Source organism: Ranitomeya imitator, chromosome 2, assembly GCF_032444005.1.
Source record: "Ranitomeya imitator isolate aRanImi1 chromosome 2, aRanImi1.pri, whole genome shotgun sequence".
Taxonomy (NCBI): Eukaryota; Metazoa; Chordata; class Amphibia; order Anura; family Dendrobatidae; genus Ranitomeya; species Ranitomeya imitator.
The window spans coordinates 466246518-466269587 of record NC_091283.1 but is presented as its reverse complement, the minus strand read 5'-3'; the positions used below and the strand labels follow the sequence as shown (position 1 = coordinate 466269587).

The window sequence follows — 23070 nt, the reverse complement described above, 5'->3', positions numbered from 1 at the left end:
TTTAATAGCCGAGTAAGTCGATCTAACACTGTACACAGTGCCTCCAACAGCAGAATAGTGAGTGCAGCACTGGAGTATAATACAGGATGTAACTCAGGATCAGTACAGGATCAGTAATGTAATGTATGTACACAGTGACTCCACCAGCAGAATAGTGAGTGCAGCTCTGGAGTATCCACGTTTCATCTTCAATGCCCTTGCTGATGGAAGGAGGCTTGCACTCAAAATCTCACGATACATGGCCCCATTCATTCTTTCATGTACATGGATCAGTCGTCCTGGTCCCTTTGCAGAGAAATAGCCCCAAAGCATGATGTTGCCACCCCCCATGCTTCATAGTAGGTATTGTGTTCTTTGGATGCAACTCAGCATTCTGTCTCCTCCAAACACGACAAGTTTTGTTTCTACCAAACAGTTCTACTTTGGTTTCATCAGACCATATGACATTCTCATAATACTCTTCGGCCAGTTTCATATTGCGTTAGTGCAGTCCATTCAACGCATGTGTTAAATGGACTGCGTAGAGCAAGTGCCTTTTAAAGATCGTGTTATGCGATCACACTAGTTCAGATGCTCCATCTGCGCTAGCTGTGACTGACCCCGAAATGCAGCAGACTGTGTCCGAGGGTCCATCACAGAATGACGGTACATCGCTAACACATGCCGACTATGACATGCATTAGTGATGCGCTACATAATGGCAGTCAATGGGTGCGCTAACACATCCATTACATAGCATTAGTGCCACTATGTAACGGATGCTGTCAGCGCATTGCCATTAACGCAATGTGAACCTAGCCTTCTGGATAATCCAAATGCTCTCTAGCAAATTTCAGATGGGCCAGGACATGTACTGGCTTAAGCAGGGGGACACATCTGGCACTGCAGGATCTGAGTCCCTGGCGTCGTAGCATGTTACTGATGGTAGCCTTTGTTATGGTGGTCCCAGCTCTATGCAGGTCATTCACTAGGTCCCCCCGTGTGGTTCTGGGATTTTTGCTCACCGTTCTTGTGATCATTTTGACCCCACGGGGTGAGATCTTGAGTGGAGCCCCAGATCGAGGGAGATTATCAGTGGTCTTGTATGTCTTCCATTTTCTTATTATTGCTCCCACAGTTGATTTCATCACACCAAGCTGCTTGCCTATTACAGATTTAGTCTTCCCAGCCTGGTGCAGGGCTACAATTTTGTTTCTGTTGTCCTCCGACAGCTCTTTGGTCTTCACCATAGTGGAGTTTGGAGTGTGACTGTTTGAGGTTGTGGACAGGTCTCTTTTATACTAATAACAAGTTCAAACAGGTGCCATTACTACAGGTAATGAGTGGAGGACAGAGGAGACTCTTAAAGAAGAAGTTACAGGTCTGTGAGAGCCAGAGACCATGCATGTTTTTAGGTAAGCAAATACTTATTTCCCACCATAATGTGCCAAATAAATTTAGCCAAATTTTCTGGATTTGTTTTCTCATTTTGACTCTCATAGCTGTGGTCTACCTATGATGTCAATTACAGGCCTCCCTCATCTTTTTAAGTGGGAGAACTTGCACAGTTGACTAAATACTTTTTCCCCACTGTGTGTGTGTGTGTATATATATATACAGTATATAGATATATATATATAGATATATATATATATATATAGTTATAATATATATATATAGTTATATATATATATTATATATATATAGTTATATATATATATATATATTATATATATATATATATATATATATAGATATATATATAGATATATATATACAGTTACGTCCATATATATTTGGACAGACATTTCTCTAATTTTGATTAAAGACATTACCACAATTAATTTTAAACAAAACAATTCAGATGCAGTTGAAGCTCAGACTTTCAGCTTTCATTTGAGGGTATCCACATTAAAATTAGATGAAGGGTTTAGGAGTTTCAGCTCCTTAACATGTGCCACCCTGTTTTTAAAGGGACCAAAAGTAATTGGACAGTTTACCGTAAATAATTTTAAATAAAATGTTCATTTCTAGTACTTAGTTGAAAACCTTTTGTTGGCAATGACTGCCTGAAGTCTTGAACTCATGGACATCACCAGACGCCGTGTTTCCTCCTTTTTGATGCTCTGCCAGGCCTTCACTGCGGTGGTTTTCAGTTGCTGTTTGTTTCTGGGCCTTTCTGTCTGAAGTTTAGTCTTTAACAAGTGAAATGCATGCTCAATTGGGTTGAGATCAGGTGACTGACTTGGCCATTCAAGAATATTCCACTTCTTTGCTTTAATAAACTCCTGGGTTGCTTTGGCTTAATGTTTTGGGTCATTGTCCATCTGTAGTATGAAACGACGACCAATCCGTTTGGCTGCATTTGGGTTGATCTGAGCACACAGTATGTCTCTGAATACCTCAGAATTCATTCGGCTGCTTCTGTCTTGTGTCACATCATCAATAAACACTAGTGACCCAGTGCCACTGGCAGCCATGCATGCCCAGGCCATCACACTGCCTCTGCCGTGTTTTACAGATGATGTGGTATGCTTTGGATCATGAGCTGTACCACGCCTTCACCATACTTTTCTCTTTCCATCACTCTGGTAGAGGTTGATCTTGGTTTCATCTGTCCAAAGAATGTTCTTCCAGAACTGTGCTGGCCTTTTTAGATGTTTTTTAGCAAAGTCCAGTCTAGCCTTTTGATTCTTGATGCTTATGAGTGGCTTGCACCGTGCAGTGAACCCTCTGTATTTACTTTCATGCAGTCTTCTCTTTATGGTAGATTTGGATATTGATACGCCGACCTCCTGGAGAGTGTTGTTCACTTGGTTGGCTGTTGTGAAGGGGTTTCTCTTCACCATGGAGATTATTCTGCGATCATCCACCACTGTTGTCTTCTGTGGGCGCCCAGGTCTTTTTGCATTGATGAGTTCACCAGTGCTTTCTTTCTTTCTCAGGATGTACCAAACTGTAGATTTTGCCACTCCTAATATTGTAGCAATTTCTCGGATGGGTTTTTTCTGTTTTCATAGCTTAAGGATGGCTTGTTTCACCTGCATGGAGAGTTCCTTTGACCACATGTTTACTTCACAGCAAAACCTCCCAAATGCAAGCAACACACCTCAAATCAGCTCCAGGCCTTTTATCTGCTTAATTGAGAATTACATAACGAAGGTATTGCTCACACCTGTCCATGAAATAGCCTTGGAGTCAATTGTCCAATTACTTTTGGTCCCTTTAAAAACAGGGTGTCACATGTTAAGGAGCTGAAACTCCTAAACCCTTCATCAAATTTTAATGTGGATACCCTCAAATGAAAGCTGAAAGTCTGAACTTCAACTGCATCTGAATTGTTTTGTTTAAAATTCATTGTGGTAATGTCTATAACCAAACTTAGAAAAATGTCTCTGTCCAAATATATATGGACTTATATATGTATATACATATATACACACACACACAGTGAAGAAAATAATTATTTGATCCCTTGCTGATTTTGCAAGTTTGCCCACTGACAAAGACATGAGCAGTCTATAATTTTGAGGTTAGCTGAATTTTAACATTGTGAGATATTAAATAAAAAATAAAATCCAGAAAATCACATTGTATAAATTATATAAATTTATTTGCATTTTGCAGTGAGAAATAAGTATTTTATCCCCTACCAACCATTAAGAGTTCTGGCTCCTACAGGCGAGTTAGACTCTCCTAATCAACTCGCTACCTGCATTAAAGGCAGCTGTCTTACCTAGTCACCTTTATAAAAGACTCCTGTCCACAGACTCAATTAATCAGTCAGACTTTAAGCTCTACAACATGGGCAAGACCAAAGAGCTTTATAATGATGTCAGGGACAAGATCATAGACCTGCACAAAGCTGGAATGGGCTACAAAACCATAAGTAAGATGTTGGTTGAGAAGGAGACAACTGTTGGTGCAATAGTAAAAAAATGGAAGAAATACAAATTTGAGAGATCAGCCTAAATTTACACGGGGGGAACTTGTTAATGATCTTAAGGCAGCTGGGACCACAGTCACCCAGAAATCCATTGGCAACACATTACGCCGTAAAGGTTTAAAATCCTGCAGTGCCCACAAGGTCCCCCTGCTCAAGAAGGCTCATGTGCAGGCCCATCTTAAGTTTGCAAATAAGCACCTGGAAGATTCTGTGAGTTCCTGGGAGAAGGTGCTGTGGTCAGTAGAGACAAAAATTGAAGTCTTTGGCATTAACTCAACTCGCCGTGTTTGGAGAAAGAGAAATGCTGCCTATGACACAAAGAACACCATCCTCACTGTCAAGCATGGAGGTGGAAACGTTTTTTTGGGGGGGTGTTTCTCTGCTAAGGGCCCAGGACTACGTTACTGCATAAATGGGATACTGGATGGAGCCATGTACTGTAAAATCCTGAGTGACAACCTCCTTTCCTCCGCCAAGACAATAAAAATGGGTCATGTCTGGGTCTTCCAGCAAGACAATGACCCAAAACATACAGCCGAGGCAACAAAGGAGTAGCTCAAAAAGAAGCACATTAAGGTCATCGAGTGGCCTAGTCAGTCTCCAGACCTTAATCCTATAGAAAACTTATGGAGGGAGTTGAAGCTCTGAGTTGCCAAGCAACAGCCTCAAAATCTTAATGATTTAGAGATGATCTGTAAAGAGGAGTGGACCAAAATTCCTCCTGACATGTGCGCAAACCTCATGAGTGGGACCCTCACTCGAGTATAAGCCAAGGGGGTGCTTTTCCAGCATAAAAAAATGTACTGAAAAACTCTGCTTATACACGAGTATATAAAGTATTTGATATAGTATAAAAACAGAACTTAATATTTGGTACAGAAACCTTTGTTTACAACTACAGAGGTCAGACGTTTCCTGTAGTTCGTGACCAAGTTTGCACACACTACAGCAGGGATTTTGGCCCACTCCTCCATGCAGATCTTCTCCAGGTTTCAGGGCTGTCACTGGGCAACATTGAATTTCAGCTCCCTCTAGAAATTTTCTGTTGTATATAGGTCTTGAGACTGGCTGGGCCCCTCTAGGACCTTGAAATGCTTCTTACATAGCCACTCCTTAGTTGCCCTGGCTGTGTTTTTCAGGTCTTTATCATGCTGAAAGACCCAACCACAACCCACCTTTAATGCTCTTACTGAGGGAATTGGCCAAAATCTCACAATACATGACCCCATCCATCCTCTCTTCAATATGGTGCAGTTCTCTTGTCTCCTTTTCAGAAAAGCTCTCCCAAAGTATGATGTTTCTCCCACCATGCTTCACAGTTGGAACGGTGTTGTTGTACTCATCCTTCTTCCTCCAAAAACGAGTGGATTTGATACCAAAAAGTTCTATTTTGGTCTATCTTACCACATGACCTTCTCTCATGCCTCCTCTGGATGGTCACTGTCTAACTTAAAAAAGGCTTGGACATGTACTGGTGTGAGCAGGGGACCTTGTGTGCCCTGCAGGATTTTAATCCATGATAGCGCAATTTGTTACCAACGGTAATGTTTCAGACTGTGGTCCCAGCTCTCTTCAGGTCATTGACCAGGTCATCCCTTGTCGTTCTGGCATCCCTTGTCGTTCTGGGCGGATTCCTAATCTTTCTCAAAATCATCCTTACCATACAAGGCGAATTCTTGCATGGAGCCCCAGACCAAGGAACATTGACAGTCATCTTGTGTTTCTTCCATTTTCTAATAATTGCGCCAACAGTTGTTGCTTTCTCACCAAGCTGCTTGCCTATTGTCCTCTAGCCCATCCCAGATCTACAATTTTGTCCCTGGTGTCATAGACAGCTCTTTGGTCTTGGCCATGGTGGAGAGGTTGGAATGTGATTGATTGAGTATGTGTACAGGTGTCTTTTATACAGGTAAAGAGTTCAAACAGGTGCAATTAATACAGGTAATGAGTGCAGAGTATGAGAGCTTCTTAAAAAAAAACTAACAGGTTTGTGAGAGCCACAATTCTAGCTGGTTGGTAGGTGATCAAATACTTATTTCATGCATTTAATGCAATTATTTAATTACTTAAAAATCATACAATGTAATTTTTTGTTTTCTATTTTTATTTTCTGTATCTAAGTATATATATGTATATACACAATATATAGAGAAATTCATGAAATCCTGCTTATTAGAGGTATATTGATGAATGATCAATGCATGGGATTTAGGCAAAGATAATAGGGAATTTTATTAACTTACATTTCCTGTTCTATTGATAGAAAATTGGGGTATGTCTACAGTTGTAGTCAAAATTTTTCAGATTTACACAAATTTTGTTTTTCAGTTTATCGCTTCAGTGTTTTTAGTTCTTTTAGTCATATGTTTCTATGGTTACTGAAGTACAAATATCAGCATTTCATAAGTTTTTATACTTTTATAGACAAATACATCATGTTTATGGACAGGCTCAATAGTTACAGTGTTGTCTCTTATTTTTGAAGACTTCTACCCTTCGCACTGGCAGCTGGATATCATCTTCTGGGCCAACTCCTGACTGATGTAAGACCATTTTTGACTAATCAGTGCTTGGAGTTTATCACAATTTCTATGTTTTGAGGGTTGACCACAGGTTCTAAGTGGGACTGAGACTCGGGGAGTTTCTTGGCCATTTACCTAATCGGGGATCTTGGAGGATGTTTAGATACTATTCTTTAGTCATAGCAGTGTTCTTAGGCAGAATTGTGAGTGAGCCCTCTCCGTGGATGAAAAGAACCCACACATGAATGGTCTCAGGATGCTTTACTCTTGCATGACATAGGACTCATGGTAGCGGTCGCTTTTACTATTCTGAAGAGATGTCCCAAACAGTTTGAAGGGGGCTTCATCAAAGGGACCCATGATCTCCAAGTAATATCAATGGCACGAGCGTCAGGTAACGGTGACATTCGCATCCTAGTACTTTAGGAGGGGTACAAAGGATCCTATGTCACATTTTCGCAGTGAGAGAGTATGTCTATATTGGGCATTGTGCAGGCCATATCATACAATGACCTGGTTTTCTAGCGGAGACAGGTATGGACAGAGCCTGGTACTAATGAGGATCCACAGCTGAGGAGCAGAGGGGCTGCAATCTGCAGGAATTATTTGAAGGAGGATAGGAGCCTGTCCAGAGAAGCATGAAGTAGAGATGATTCATCCCTAGAGAGACATGCTCGGATTGGGCGTCCGGAGGCGTTATTTTGGCTGCAGTCCTCTCCATACAGGATTCTGCAGTACTGAGCTGACATCCCCATGAAATAAATTATTCTGCAGGATGGGACAACTGCTGCAACCGACTGAAGATCCCCGAGCCGCTGCCTGCTGTAGCATCCAACGCTGCCTGCCTCTCGCCTCCTTCCCAGGGATGCACAGGCGTGTGACAGAACCCACTGTTTGGCAGCTGTCATTGGAATGACACAGGGGTTCCCCGATCATGCCCCTAGGGATGTCCTCATCCAGCTTGTGTCATCCCGGGAAGCTGTGAACATCTCGCTGAGGTTAGTGCTGAAGTAACACATATTGTCAGATCAAATGAAACCATTTTGGATGATGGATTTCTACTGCATGATCTACCCAAGGTCAGGAGGAGCCTGGTTGGGACTCCAGCTCCATGTAGGCCAATACATCCTGAGCCCATGACTGTGACACATTGGCTACAAAAGAAGCACCGTGTTTATATGAGCATCATTTCTCATTATATGTGTCTATTGTTCTCTGTTATCAGCCACGTACAACTGGAGAGAGAGCCTCACCATCACCATTTTTTTGCCCCTGTAAGGTGCTGACTTTATGATTAGTGGTCCTTTAAATTGACTATGCTGGTGAATTAGGGTCTTCATTACTGCCCCCTGTTGTCCAGAGGGCTGTGGCACTTGACCTTGCAGAGAGTGCTTGGTAAATGTAGAGATTGATAAGGGGCACTCGTCCTGTTTGTATAGACGCAATGGGCAGCTCGGTGGGCGACTGGTAGTTTTCTATGTTCTGTTATCTGCTTCTAAATATAGATAACTCTGTTTGAGACCACCATATTGTGAAACTACAACTCTCATCATGTTCTACCAGCGAGGTAGATAGGTAGATGGAAGGACGGACCGATGATAGATTGGAGGCTGCAACAGCTGCAGGCTTATGCTTAAAGGGGTTGTCCGGCCTTAGGCACTTGTGAACAATCACACCACATGCACTGCGTGCTGTGAGGATTCTCCAATTCCGGTAGCGGGCACGTGGCCACAAGTATGTGACTTACATACATGCGGTCACGTGCTGACTAGATGGGCACAGGCTTGCTTAATGTAAGCATATTGAGCAACACTGAACACAGTCTAGTCGGATGTATGCAAATTACATGCTTGCAGTCACATAACCGCCTGCTTCCGGCACTAGAGAATCCTCTCAGAGCAGTGCATGCGATGTGAGGATCACAAGTCTGCAGTCACATAACCTAAGGCCAGATAATCCCTTTAAGGCTATGTTCACATATCAAGTAATGATTTGTAAGAACAGATCCAGCAACAGTCCGTTGGCAAAAATTTGTGCAGATACAACTTTTTAGTCCTTTTTTTTTTTAAAAACTGATCTCTACTGGATCCCTTTTTCTTCCATTTGAACCAGATCCACTTAGCAAAAAAACAGATCTTGTGCAAATGAGAGAAACATGGATGGCTAATTAACAGATCCATTTTCCATAGACTTAAATGTTAAAAAACGGATCCAGCAGAGCTTAGTATTTTAAAAATGGATTAAAAAGTTGTGTATGCACACATTTTTTGCCAAAGAATTGCTGCTGTATCTTTTCTAACTGATCATTACTCGATATGTAACCATAGCCTAAGGTGGAATTTGTTGTCTGGTTTTTTTTGCCACTTTCTTTCCAAAATCCACTCTGTTGATGATGATGATAATGGTTGCCTCATGTCCCAAGTAAAACTGTAAATTCTGCCGCAATCTCTGAGTGTTGATTATGCTTAAAGCTGAAATTTGCAAGAAAATAGATAGACAGGCAGATAGTTTGGTAGGTCGAAGTTGTGTACCAAATGGTCCTGTCCCTGCCCGGCCATTTCTTCTGACTTCGGTATGTGTACATAAGATGTGAGGAGAGGTGTGGAGCTGTAACGTGGCACGGAGCAGTAGCCATGGGTGAGGTACTTGTCTAGCCATGGGTAAGGTACTGGTCTCCTACCCCCCATCCCCCGCACATTACATGAAGGTGGGGGTCCTGGCTTTGTCTGTGGACTTGTGCTATGGAAGTGCTACACCCTTGCAGTTTGCATCTAAGGCCGGTTTCACACGTCAGTGGCTCCGGTACGAGAGGTGACAGTTTCCTCACGTACCAGAGACACTGACTCACATAGACACATTGAAATCAATGTGTCTCTGCACATGTCAGCATGTTTTCACGTACTGTGTGTCCGTGTGCAAAACACGGAGACATGTCAGTGTTCGTGGGAGCGCACGGATTACATGGATCCATTAAAGTCAATGGGTCCGTGTAAAACACGGACACTGTCCGTTTGCAGTCCGTGTGCCGTGCAGGAGACAGCGCTACAGTAAGCGCTGTCCCCCCCACTTGGTGCTGAAGCCGCCATTCATATCTTCTCTCCAGCAGAGTTCGATTGTGAGAAGATATGAAAAATCCTTTTTTTTTTTTTTTCGTGTTTAAAATAAAGATCCCTGTCCCCACCCCCCTCCCACCTCCTGTACGCCCACCCGCTGTTAATAAAATACTCACCCGGCTCCCTCGCAGCGTCCTGTCCTTGCCGCAGCTTCTCCTGTATGAGCAGTCACGTGGTGCCGCCGATTACAGTCATGAATATGCAGCTCCACCTCCCATAGGGGTGGAGCCGCATATTCATCACTGTAATGTTAGCTGTTGGAGCTAACTGTAATCTCAGCAGTTTAACTCCCTGATCATTGACCACAGCATCCAAGTGGTTAGGCAAAGGGAAGGCCTTCTGTCACGCTCATTCAGCATCAGTTTTGCGATCATGGGAACCCAATGATGTTATGGCAGCTGGGAGCCCAGAGGTGTCGTCGAATTCAGACCTTTGTGTAAGCCCTCAGTAGGTTTTGCTTGCACATATAATTCATTTTTCATTTTCTTTCTAATTTGTATTGAACACAAGCTTTGTCATATTTAGACGAGCCAATAATCTGGGAACGAGCATTTAAAAGAACACTGGTTTCCAACTATGAAACAGGCCAGCAACTTTAGGCAGTTTTAAAATCATCGCTATCAGCAGCACATTATCCTGTGTAAACTTGTGATGTGCTGCTAAGATGGTATCCTGTGCGCACAGAATGATTGCAATAACGATGGTGCTGCTCGCATAGTATGTTCGTCGGCCTGTTTACATGGCCAGCAAATGACCGCCGATCGGCTTATATACAGCCAACTGATTTCAAAGGAATCTGTCAGCAGGATTTTGCTATGTTGGATTAATGCTTATTATTCATATAATTCATCAACTACTATTTGCTGCTGTTTAACCCCTTTCTGACCTCGGACGGGATAGTACGTCCGAGGTCAGATCCCCTGCTTTGATGCAGGGCTCCGCGGTGAGCCCGCACCAAAGCCGGGACATGTCAGCTGTTTTGAACAGCTGACATGTGCCCGTAATAGGCGCGGGCAGAATCGCGATCTGCCCGCACTTATTAACTAGTTAAATGCCGCTGTCAAACGCAGACAGCGGCATTTAACTACTGCTTCCGGCCGGGCGGCCGGAAATGACGTCATCGCCGACCCCCGTCACATGATCGGGGGTCGGCGATGCATCTGGATGGTAACCATAGAGGTCCTAGAGACCTCTATGGTTACTGATGACCGGTGGCTGTGAGCGCCACCCTGTGGTCGGCGCTCACAGCACACCTCCATTTCTGCTACATAGCAGCGATCAGCAGATCGCTGCTATGTAGCAGAGCCGATCGTGCTGTGCCTGCTTCTAGCCTCCCATGGAGGCTATTGAAGCATGGCAAAAGTAAAAAAAAAAAGTGAAAAAAAAGTGAAAAAAATAAAAAAAAATAAAAGTTTAAATCACCCCCCTTTCGCCCCAATCAAAATAAATCAATAAAAAAAATATCAAATCTACGCATATTTGGTATCGCCGCGCTCAGAATCGCCCGATCTATCAATTAAAAAAAAGCATTAACCTGATCGCTAAACGGCGTAGCGAGAAAAAAATTCGAAACGCCAGAATTACGTTTTTTAGGTCGCCGCGACATTGCATTAAAATGCAATAACGGGCGATCAAAAGAACGTATCTGCACCAAAATGCTATCATTAAAAATGCCAGCTTGGCACGCAAAAAATAAGCCCTCAACCGACCCCAGATCACGAAAAATGGAGACGCTACGAGTATCAGAAAATGGCGCAATTTTTTTTTTTTTTTTAGCAAAGTTTGGAATTTTTTTTCACCACTTAGATAAAAAATAACCTAGTCATGCTAGGTGTCTATGAACTCGTACTGACCTGGAGAATCATAATGTCAGGTCAGTTTTAGCATTTAGTGAACCTAGCAAAAAAGCCAAACAAAAAACAAGTGTGGGATTGCACTTTTTTTGCAATTTCACCGCACTTGGAATTTTTTTCCCGTTTTCTAGTACACGACATGCTAAAACCAATGATGTCGTTCAAAAGTACAACTCGTCCCGCAAAAATAAGCCCTCACATGGCCAGATTGACGGAAAAATAAAAAAGTTATGGCTCTGGGAAGGAGGGGAGTGAAAAACGAACACGGAAAAACGAAAAATCCCAAGGTCATGAAGGGGTTAATAATGCATGGGTTTCTGTCTGCAACAATAGTGTTACATTGGCAATAATACAGTGCTCACTTGGCAGCTAGTCACAGCAATGATAATGTGCTAGTGATATAACCTTCATTGTAAGTGAACAACAGCACATAGCTTGATAAGTGACGCATCGTTGAAATCTGTGTTTTAACCCCTACATCATTCTGTCCTCAGCTGACATATTACATTTGACAAGCTGGATCTACCTGTCTAAGACTATTTGCACACTCAGTCTTTTTGCTGATTCTTTGGAGCATAAACTGAGCGGAAATAACGTTTTTGAAGAGTTTTAATTAGAGGAGGATATGGAGAGTTTAAGTTAAGTTTCCGCTCCAAAAAATTCATCAAAAGGACTCAGCATGCACATACCCTAAAGAGGCCATTACTTGAGTTTTTCCGTATATTTCTGTATAGTCAGTAGTGTGAACAAATCGAATGATCTGAGCACTGTAATGCTTCATGTGCTGCGTGCTCTTGACGGGATGTGATTGGTGATCCCATAGAAATGTCTAGTCAGATGTGAGGTTGAAAGCTCCCCCGTGATCTCGTTGTATATTTAATGATATGATGGGGGTTGGGCTGCTTCCTATTTTTGATGGTAAGTTTGAGTTGTATGTTCCAGGCCACTGATCCCTCTATCTAATTTATTGTGACTGACTCATTTCTGTAAATATTCAGATATAGCAGAGCTGAGCCTGTGGGTTGATAAAACCCATTATGTGTTGTTATCTGCTGTTTATCATGGGACATATAATAAACCTAATCATTTCAAGGTGGGAAGTTTGGTACAATCTGTATTACTATACATTTCACAATAATATATACGGTACAATAGAAAAGTGCACAAAATCCATACAATGAGTACCGTAATCTTTATCGTTTTATTATCATCATTTTTGGTTCATTAGGTCTCATTTGTTGAAACGACAATACCCCGTACACCCCAACATTGAAAGTTATGGAAGGAGGACACATACTGGCAGTTTTTATTTTTCACTTATCCATTTACCTAACCTCACATAGACCTTTATATACACCCACACAGAAATATTCCTCCCAGAGGAGCCCATTTTTGTTTGCACACAGCATGATACCCCTTTTATTGCCCCAACAATGCCCACCACACACAGGATGATGCCGCCAGTGCTCCCACACATTATTTTGCCCCAAATTTTGCCTAAATACACAGTATGATGACCTCAGTGCCCCCATATTGCCCCATAACATACAGCACACTTAAATCCCCCTATAGAGTAATACAAACCCACAGCTCCCACACAGTATGATACCCACACATTGCCATGTAATACATAGTATGATGCTACCACACAAAGTATAATGCCCAACAGTATGAATTCCTCACAGTGGCCCCCACATAAGCATTCCACTTTTCTGTGTGTCCTTTCAAATATCAGCTCCTCTGCGACTGAGATGGTCCCTGCTGTCAATCATATGACCAGAAGCTCCAAAATCACAGTAATCCACAAGTGCTAGTAAAAAGATGTAGAAAACAGGGTATTTGGTTGATACGTTTTTTGCAAAAAATGTATACTAAGCTGCTCAACCAAACGTCAAGGTATACCCATATAGAGCAGTCCTAACTGATGCATGCAATCCCTATCTGATGTATTTAAAAACCTGATCATCTGTATATTACTTTTATGAACAGGGTTCAGAGAGAAAATATACAGTTAGGGCCAGAAATATTTGGACAGTGACACAAGTTTTGTTATTTTAGCTGTTTACAAAAACATGTTCAGAAATACAATTATATATGTAATATGGGCTGAAAGTGCACACTCCCAGCTGCAATATGATAGTTTCCACATCCAAATCGGAGAAAGGGTTTAGGAATCATAGCTCTGTAATGCATAGCGTCCTCTTTTTCAAGGGACCAAAAGTAATTGGACAATGGACTCTAAGGGCTGCAATTAACTCTGAAGGCGTCTCCCTCGTTAACCTGTAATCAATGAAGTAGTTAAAAGGTCAGGGGTGGATTCCAGGTGTGTGGTTTTGCATTTGGAAGCTGTTGCTGTGAGCAGACAACATGCGGTCAAAGGAACTCTCAATTGAGGTGAAGCAGAACATCCTGAGGCTGAAAAAAAAGAAAAAATCCATCAGAGAGATAGCAGGCATGCTTGGAGTAGCAAAATCAACAGTTGGGTACATTCTGAGAAAAAAGGAATTGACTGGTGAGCTTGGGAACTCAAAAAGGCCTGGGCGTCCACGGATGACAACAGTGGTGGATGATCGCCGCATACTTAATTTGGTGAAGAAGAACCCGTTCACAACATCAACTGAAGTCCAGAACACTCTCAGTGAAGTAGGTGTATCTGTCTCTAAGTCAACAGTAAAGAGAAGACTCCATGACAGTAAATACAAAGGGTTCACATCTAGATGCAAACCATTCATCAATACCAAAAATAGACAGGCCAGAGTTAAATTTGCAGAAAAACACCTCAAGAAGCCAGCTCAGTTCTGGAAAAGTATTCTATGGACAGATGAGACAAAGATCAACCTGTACCAGAATGATGGGAAGAAAAAAGTTTGGAGAAGAAAGGGAACGGCACATGATCCAAGGCACACCACATCCTCTGTAAAACATGGTGGAGGCAACGTGATGGCATGGGCATGCATGGCTTTCAATGGCACTGGGTCACTTGTGTTTATTGATGACATAAGAGCAGACAAGAGTAGCCGGATGAATTCTGAAGTGTACCGGGATATACTTTCAGCCCAGATTCAGCCAAATGCTGCAAAGTTGATTGGACGGCGCTTCATAGTACAGATGGACAATGACCCCAAGCATACAGCCAAAGCTACCCAGGAGTTCATGAGTGCCAAAAAGTGGAACATTCTGCAATGGCCAAGTCAATCTCCAGATCTAAACCCAATTGAGCATGCATTTCACTTGCTCAAATCCAGACTTAAGACGGAAAGACCCACAAACAAGCAAGACCTGAAGGCTGCGGCTGTAAAGGCCTGGCAAAGCATTAAGAAGGAGGAAACCCAGCATTTGGTGATGTCCATGGGTTCCAGACTTAAGGCAGTGATTGCCTCCAAAGGATTTGCAACAAAATATTGAAAATAAAAATATTTTGTTTGGGTTATGTTTATTTGTCCAATTACTTTTGACCTCCTAAAATGTGGAGTGTTTGTAAAGAAATGTGTACAATTCCTACATTTTCTATCAGATATTTTTGTTCAACCCTTCAAATTAAACGTTACAATCTGCACTTGAATTCTGTTGTAGAGGTTTCATTTCAAATCCAATGTGGTGGCATGCAGAGCCCAACTCGCGAAAATTGTGTCACTGTCCAAATATTTCTGGCCCTAACTGTACATGTGGACATGCTGAGTGGAACAGCTTTTGTGCAGATAGCCCACAAGGAGTGGTGGGTAACACCCTAGTCTTGTAGACACAAGAGAACAATTATGGAAACAGGAACACATGGGCTACTTGCACAATGAACAAGTTTGTAGGAACATGTTCACACCACCAAGAAACTTGAAGACACAAAAGAGAATAGTAAAACCAAAAACACTCAGTTTCAAAAAATCACAGTAATCCGCAAGTGCTAGTAAAAAGATGCAAAAAACAGGGTATTTGGTTGATACGTTTTTTGCAAAAAATGTATACTAAGCTGCTCCACCAAGACTGAATGATGTAGCAGGGATCTAACGTCTTACTACTCCACTATATATATCTGTGTCTTTAGGGCACATATACATTTGTGGCTGGAACATGCTCCCAACCTTTGCGAGACAGCTGCCAAATTTGGACTGTCCTGTTGGATCTGGGATGGTTATGAGGTATGCCCTTATCTTATTATTGCACACAAAAGACTGAGACTCATCATTCATATCTGCTACATAAGTGTTGTGAATTCTGTGGTCAAGCTCCCTCCTGTGGTCATGAGTGGTCCTTCGGCTGGTTCTGTCTATGAGCTTCCTCTGGTGGATGTGAGTGGGGCTGCGGCTTCTGAGTTTCCTTCCTCAGGTGACGAGGTTAAGTCGTTAGGTGCTGCTCTATTTAACTCCACCTAGTTCTTTGTTCCTTGCCTCCAGTCAATGTTCCAGTATTGGTCTTGCTCTCTCCTGGATCGTCCTTGTGGCCTGTCTTCACTGCATAAGCTAAGTTCTGCTTGTGTTTCTTGGTTTGCTATTTTTTCTGTCCAGCTTGCTATTTTGGTTTGTCTTGCTTGCTGGAAGCTCTGGGACGCAGAGTAAGCACCTCCGTACCGTTAGTCGGTGCGGAGGGTCTTTTTGCGCCCTTTGCGTGGTTGTTTGTAGGTTTTTGTGCTGACCGCAAAGCTATCTTTCCTATCATCGGTCTATTCAGTAAGTCAGGCCTCACTTTTACATAGTTACATAGTTATTAAGGTTGAAGGAAGACTATATGTCCATCTAGTTCAACCCATAGCCTAACCTAACATGCCCTAACATGTTGATCCAGAGGAAGGCAAAAAAACCCCATGTGCAAAGAGTAAGCTCCACATTGGGGAAAAAAATTCCTTCCCGACTCCACATACGGCAATCAGACTAGTTCCCTGGATCAACGCCCTATCAAGGAATCTAGTGTATATACCCTGTAACATTATACTTTTCCAGAAAGGTATCCAGTCCCCTCTTAAATTTAAGTAATGAATCACTCATTACAACATCATACGGCAGAGAGTTCCATAGTCTCACTGCTCTTACAGTAAAGAATCCGTGTCTGTTATTATGCTTAAACCTTTTTTCCTCCAACCGCAGAGGATGCCCCCTTGTCCCTGTTTCAGGTCTATGATTAAAAAGATCATCAGAAAGGTCTTTGTACTGTCCCCTCATATATTTATACATTAAAATGAGATCACCCCTTAGTCTTCGTTTTTCCAAACTAAATAGCCCCAAGTGTAATAACCTATCTTGGTATTGCAGACCCCCCAGTCCTCTAATAACCTTGGTCGCTCTTCTCTGCACCCGCTCCAGTTCAGCTATGTCTTTCTTATACACCGGAGACCAGAACTGTGCACAGTATTCTAAGTGTGGTCGAACTAGTGACTTGTATAGAGGTAAAATTATATTCTCCTCATGAGCATCTATGCCTCTTTTAATGCATCCCATTATTTTATTTGCCTTTGTAGCAGCTGCCTGACACTGGCCACTGAATTTAAGTTTGTCATCCACCCATACACCCAGGTCTTTTTCATTGACGGTTTTGCCCAGAGTTTTAGAATTAAGCACATAAGTATACATCTTATTACTTCTACCCAAGTGCATGACCTTACATTTATCCCCATTAAAGCTCATTTGCCATTTATCAGCCCAAGCTTCTAGTTTACATAAATCATCCTGTAATATAAAATTGTCCTCCTCTGTATTGATTACCCTGCAGAGTTTAGTGTCATCTGCAAATATTGAAATTCTACTCTGAATGCCCCCTACAAGGTCATTAATAAATATGTTAAAAAGAAGAGGGCCCAATACTGACCCCTGTGGTACCCCACTGCTAACCGCTACCCAGTCCGAGTGTGCTCCATTAATAACCACCCTTTGTTTCCTATCCCTGAGCCAGCTCTCAACCCACTTGCACATATTTTCCCCTATCCCCATTATTCTCATTTTATGTATCAACCTTTTGTGTGGCACCGTATCAAAAGCTTTTGAAAAGTCCATATACACTACATCCACTGGGTTCCCTTGGTCCAATCCGGAACTTACCTCTTCATAGAAACTGATCAAATTAGTCTGACATGAACGGTCCCTAGTAAACCCGTGCTGATACTGGGTCATGAGGTTATTCCTCTTCAGATACTCCAGTATAGCGTCCCTTAGAATGCCCTCCAGGATTTTACCCCCAGTAGAGGTTAAGCTTACTGGCCTATAGTTTCCGAGTTCAGTTTTTGTTCCCTTTTTGAATATTGGCACCACATTTGCTATACGCCAGTCCTGTGGCACAGACCCTGTTATTATGGAGTCTTTAAATATTAAAAATAATGGTCTATCAATGACTGTACTTAATTCCTGCAGTACTCGAGGGTGTATCCCATCCGGGCCCGGAGATTTGTCAATTTTAGTGATTTTTAGACGCCGCCGCACTTCCTGCTGGGTTAAGCAGGTGACATTTAATTGGGAATTTTTATCACTAGACATTTTGTCTGCCATGGGATTTTCTTGTGTAAATACTGATGAAAAAAAGTCATTTAGCATATTGGCTTTTTCCTCATCCTCATCCACCATCTCACCCAGACTATTTTTAAGGGGGCCAACACTATCATTTTTTAGTTTCTTACTATTTATGTAGTTAAAGAATATTTTAGGATTATTTTTACTCTCTCTGGCAATGAGTCTCTCTGTCTCAATCTTTGCTGCCTTGATTTGCTTTTTACAGAATTTATTTAATTTTCTGTATTTATTTAATGCCTCCTCACTACCTACTTCCTTTAATTCTCTAAATGCTTTCTTTTTGTCCCTTATTGCGCCCCTTACAGCTCTATTTAGCCATAACGTTGCTAAAATCTATTTAATCTCTGTGTTTGTATTTTCATCTTTGCTCATAGTCATTATATGTGGGGGGCTGCCTTTTCCTTTGGGAAATTTCTCTGAGGCAACATAGGCTTATTTTTCTATCTTCAGGGCTAGCTAGTTTCTCAGGCTGTGCCCGAGGCGCCTAGGTCCGGTCAGGAGAGCTCCACGGCTACCTCTAGTGTGGTGTGATAGGATTAGGGATTGCGGTCAGCAGAGTTCCTGTAATGGCTGGTAATTCAGTACCACAATGGACATAAAAGTCAGAGCACATACAGTGATCTGACAATAACCCAAAAACATAGAACGAGCTCTGAGACGTGGGAACTCTGCTGACCACAATCCCTAATCCTCTCCAACCACACTAGAGGTAGCCGTGGATTGCGCCTAACGCTCCCTATGCAACTCGGCACAGCCTGAGAAACTAGCTAGCCTGAAGATAGAAAATAAGAATACCTTGCCTCAGAGAAATACCCCAAAGGAAAAGGCAGCCCCCCACATATAATGACTGTGAGTTAAGATGAAAAGACAAACGTAGAGATGAAATAGATTTAGCAAAGTGAGGCCCGACTTTCTGAACAGAACGAGGATAGGAAAAGTAACTTTGCGGTCAACACAAAACCCTACAAACAACCACGCAAAGGGGGCAAAAAGACCCTCTGTACCGACTAACGGCACGGAGGTACACCCTCTGCGTCCCAGAGCTTCCAGCAAGCAAGAAAAACCAAATAAACAAGCTGGACAGAAAAAACAGCAAACAAACATAAATGAGAGCAACTTAGCTATGCAGAGCAGCAGGCCACAGGAACGATCCAGGAGGAAGCAAGTCCAATACTATGACATTGACTGGAGGCCAGGATCAAAGCACTAGGTGGAGTTAAATAGAGCAGCACCTAACGACTTCACCACATCACCTGAGGAAGGAAACTCAAAAGCCGCAGTACCACTCTCCTCCACCAACGGAAGCTCATAGAGAGAATCAGCCACTTGTGACCACAGGAGGGAGCTCTGCCACAGAATTCACAACAAGTTCCCACGTCTCAGAGCTCGTCCTATGTTATTAGTAACTATCAGGTCACTTTGTGTGCTCTTAACCACCAGGTCCATTGTGTTTCTAAACCACCAGTCATAACACATAAGTATGTCATGAGTGGTCCAAGTGGTTAGTATATTTTGTGGTCTACACATTAAAAATGTAAAAAAAAACAATATTATATCCTACTCCTATTCTGAGAGACAGTCCCTTGACGTAATGCTACAGGCCCAAATCCTGAGGCTGCACTACTGAGGTATGCTGATGACAAGTCTCCTTCTGATATCTGTCAGATGCGCTATTGTCATGAAGACTTTGTGTGAATTCAGACAAAGCCAGATGATAAGTGAATATTGTTGTATTCACATACTTAGCAACATAGGTGGTGGAAATTCAGGGATAGTATAGTCCCTCCCCACAGAACAATTCCACCGCAGAAGCCCCAATTTGTGGGCACTGTTTATGTATATGTAGGAAGCTAGCAGGTGCATAGGATGCAGTGACACACAGGAGGCAGAGCAAGGGTTAACAGATTCTTTATATATAGAAACAGTAATTGTACAAACGGGGGTAAAGGATGGGGGAAAGTCAAATGCAGAAGTAAATAACAGGTTAACTTATCAGTCTTTGTGCGGTGGAGGAAGGTGGCTGGAAGACCACTTGGCGGTGCCGTGGGCGGCACGAGATGTCTCTGATCCGGTCCTGCAGAAGGGTGATGCACTGTCTCCTTGTGATAATGAATCCTCTGGGTCCTTCGGCACGTGGTCTCCTGATCCGGGCACACGGTGGGGTAGAGATGAAGGTAGGCGGCACAGTGGAAGAAGCAGAAAGTTCAGTAGACAAGGCCGCAGTAGAAGCACACAGTCCAGCAGACACAGCCACAGGCACAAGCCGGTCTTTAGCAGGCACCGCGAGGATGGGACTAAGCGGTGCCTCCGCGGTGGTAAGCGGAGCCAAGGTATGCACTCCTTCTTGGTCACTACCCGGTGCGGATGTCTCGCTAGGCTCAGGGTAGTCTGTATCTGCAGTCTTACTAGCTGGGTGCGCAGTCATAGCTAGCTGGCATGGGTCCGTTGAGAGGGAGTCAACCGTCTCACTGCTCACAAGCTTGTTCCCCGCCAAGTGTCCCGTCTTCCCGCTGAGACTGCTATATATGTTGGACCCTCCCCCATCAGTCAGGTGCCCTGAACTGCTCCGGTCACAAATCTCTTCCCCCTGGAACAATCGTGACAGCCCCGACAGTCCCTGCCCAGACACGCAAGGGGGACCGTTAGCTTAGTTTTCCTCCCTACATATACCCCATATTTTCAGACCAGAACATTTTTGTTTTAGTCACAAATGTCCTAGCTTTTCACCTGGCTACAGGAATTATTTTCAGCTTTATATGGTAATTTGGGAAAGACTTAGGCCCCAAGTGATCAAGGAAGGCATTGTTCATGCCATTCTTGATGCGGGGCATGTGGGAGCCTTAATAATTCAGGCGACAGGAGTAAGATTTGTGGCACAAGGTACGCCACAGCTTGTCACGAATTAGACAAGCAGGTGTCACTGCACCCTGTCCCACCCCTGCTTTGCCCATTATGATGAACCCGGTCAAAATTGGAGTGAAAATGACAAAAGTTGCCAAATTTTTCTGCAACCTCATTTTTTAAGGTCTTTTCATCTGGTGTAAATACTTTGATGATTCCGTGGCTTTAATATTGTCATTCATAAACATTTTTTGTAGGATGGGATTTCAGCCTTTGTATGTACAGTTGTGGCCAAAAGTTCTGAGACTGACCAACATTTTTGTTGTCATTGTTTGCTGCTGCCTTGTTTTTCGATCTTTTAGTCAGATGTTTCTATGGTCCTTGCAGTACAATTATCAGCATTTCTTAAGTTTTCACACTTTTATTGAGAAATACATCATGTTTATGGAAAGATTCAACATTTACAGTGTTGTCTATTATTTTTCAAGACTTCTGCCCATTGTCATGACAGCTGGATATCGGCATCTGGGCCATATCCTGACTGATGACCTCCCATTCTTTTCTAATCAGTGCTTGGAGTTTGACAATTTCGGTGTTTTTCTTTGTTCACCCACTTTTTGTGGATTATCCACAGGTTCTCAATAGGTTTGAGATCTGAGAAGTTTCCTGGCCATGGACCCAACATTTCAATTCAGTTCACTAAACCACTTAGTTATCGCTTTGACCATGTGACATGGTCTTCACCATGCTGGATAAAGCATTGCTCATCACCAAATTGCTCGTGAATCATTGGGAGAAGTTGCTCTTGGAGGATGTTAAGATCTCTTTCTTAACTTTTGGCAATGTTCTTTGGCAAAATTGTAAGTGAGCCCATTCCCTTGGATGAAAAGTAACTCCACATATGAATGGGCTCAGGATGCTTTAGTCTTGGCATTAAACAGAACTCATGATAGCGTTCACCTTTTTTTCTCTGGATAATCATTCTTCCAGATGTCTCAAACTTTGTGGAAACCAGTATTTGTGTTAGTCTAAAAACTTTTGGCCTTGACTGTAGATAATAAATGTTTCTATTTGGCGACAGCAAGCAGAAATCTTGAACACTATAAGGAATGTGAACAGAAAAGAATGTACTGCATAAATTATATTTACATAGAAGCATATCTCCCAACCGATCTTGATCCAACAATTTGGGAGCGCTGTCCAGCTGTCCATGGAGTGAGGACAATGTCTCGACTTCCACTCACTTTGTGTGGTGTCTCTCCTGCCATCTTCACAGTACTGTAGCTCCTCCTCCTTCTATCCTGACTCTGAGGGGCGTAACCTGCATATATTAACGCATTCTTCACTTTTCTTGAGACTTGGTCTCCTCAGAATTCGAACACCCCACTTTTATCATTGGAAGGCAAGAGCAGTCACAAGCTATAGCTCAAACTAAATAGCTCCAAAATTTTTCTCTACTTGAGTGTGCATTGTATTCTCTTAAACTACAGTCAGATTGTACTGGTACATAGAGATATATCTCTATATAGCAGTGCATTTCTGTATACCTGTATTTTAGGGGTAAAATGAAAACCAGATTTTTTCTTAGAAAATTACTAGAAAAGTATGAAAAACAATTCCAATATTCACATTTTTAATGCTCTTTAAAAAAAAGATAAGAAAAGGAAACATCACAAATCAGCAAACAACAGACATTTTTGGTATCGTGATCAACCTTAAAATACATCAAAAATTTTTATAAAAATGTAACACTGAGGCCATATTAACACATATCGTAAATGTTGATTTTTTTTTTGCTGCTGCTTTGTAGCTGTGTCTGCACCACCTCCTTCTCTGATTATTGCATTTTTGCTACTTTTTTTATGTCTTTTCCCAATATTAGGACAGTCTCACACGGTACCGGAATTATCTGTGTCCGTGTGCCCGTGCGTTTATGTGGCACATCAGTGTGGCACACGTGTGCCGCCCGTGTGCTGACTGGGTACCAGACGGAGCGTGCAGGAGACAGCGCTAGAGATAAGCGCTGTCCCCTGCATCTGGTGCTGAAGCCGCCATTCATATCTTCTTTCCAGCAGCGTTCGCTGGAGAAAAGATATGAATAATCCTTTTTTTGTTTGTTTTTCTCGTGTTTAAAATAAAGATCCCTATGGGAGGTGGAGCCGCATATTCATGACTGTAATCGGCGGCACCCCGTGACCGCATACAGGAGAAGCTGCGGCGAGGACAGGACACTGCGAGGGAGCCGGGTGAGTATTTTGTTAACAGTGGGCGGGCGCACAGTGGGTGGGAGGGGGGTGGGGACAGGGATTTTTATTTTAAACACGAGAA

At 42.6% G+C, this 23070-nt stretch overlaps 1 protein-coding gene across 2 annotated transcripts in view; it reads left to right on the top strand.

Moving 5' to 3' along the window:
- PHACTR3 (phosphatase and actin regulator 3) overlaps positions 1-23070 on the top strand; it is a 245289-nt gene that overhangs the window by 20214 nt on the left and 202005 nt on the right. Inside the window, exon 1 of one of the 2 annotated variants that reach the window (XM_069751217.1) lies at positions 7053-7445. The exons of the other annotated variant lie outside the window; for it this stretch is intronic. The gene's annotated coding sequence lies outside the window, so the exon portion shown is untranslated. Of the gene's footprint in view, positions 1-7052; positions 7446-23070 lie in introns of those variants that run through there. 2 annotated transcript variants of the gene reach the window in all.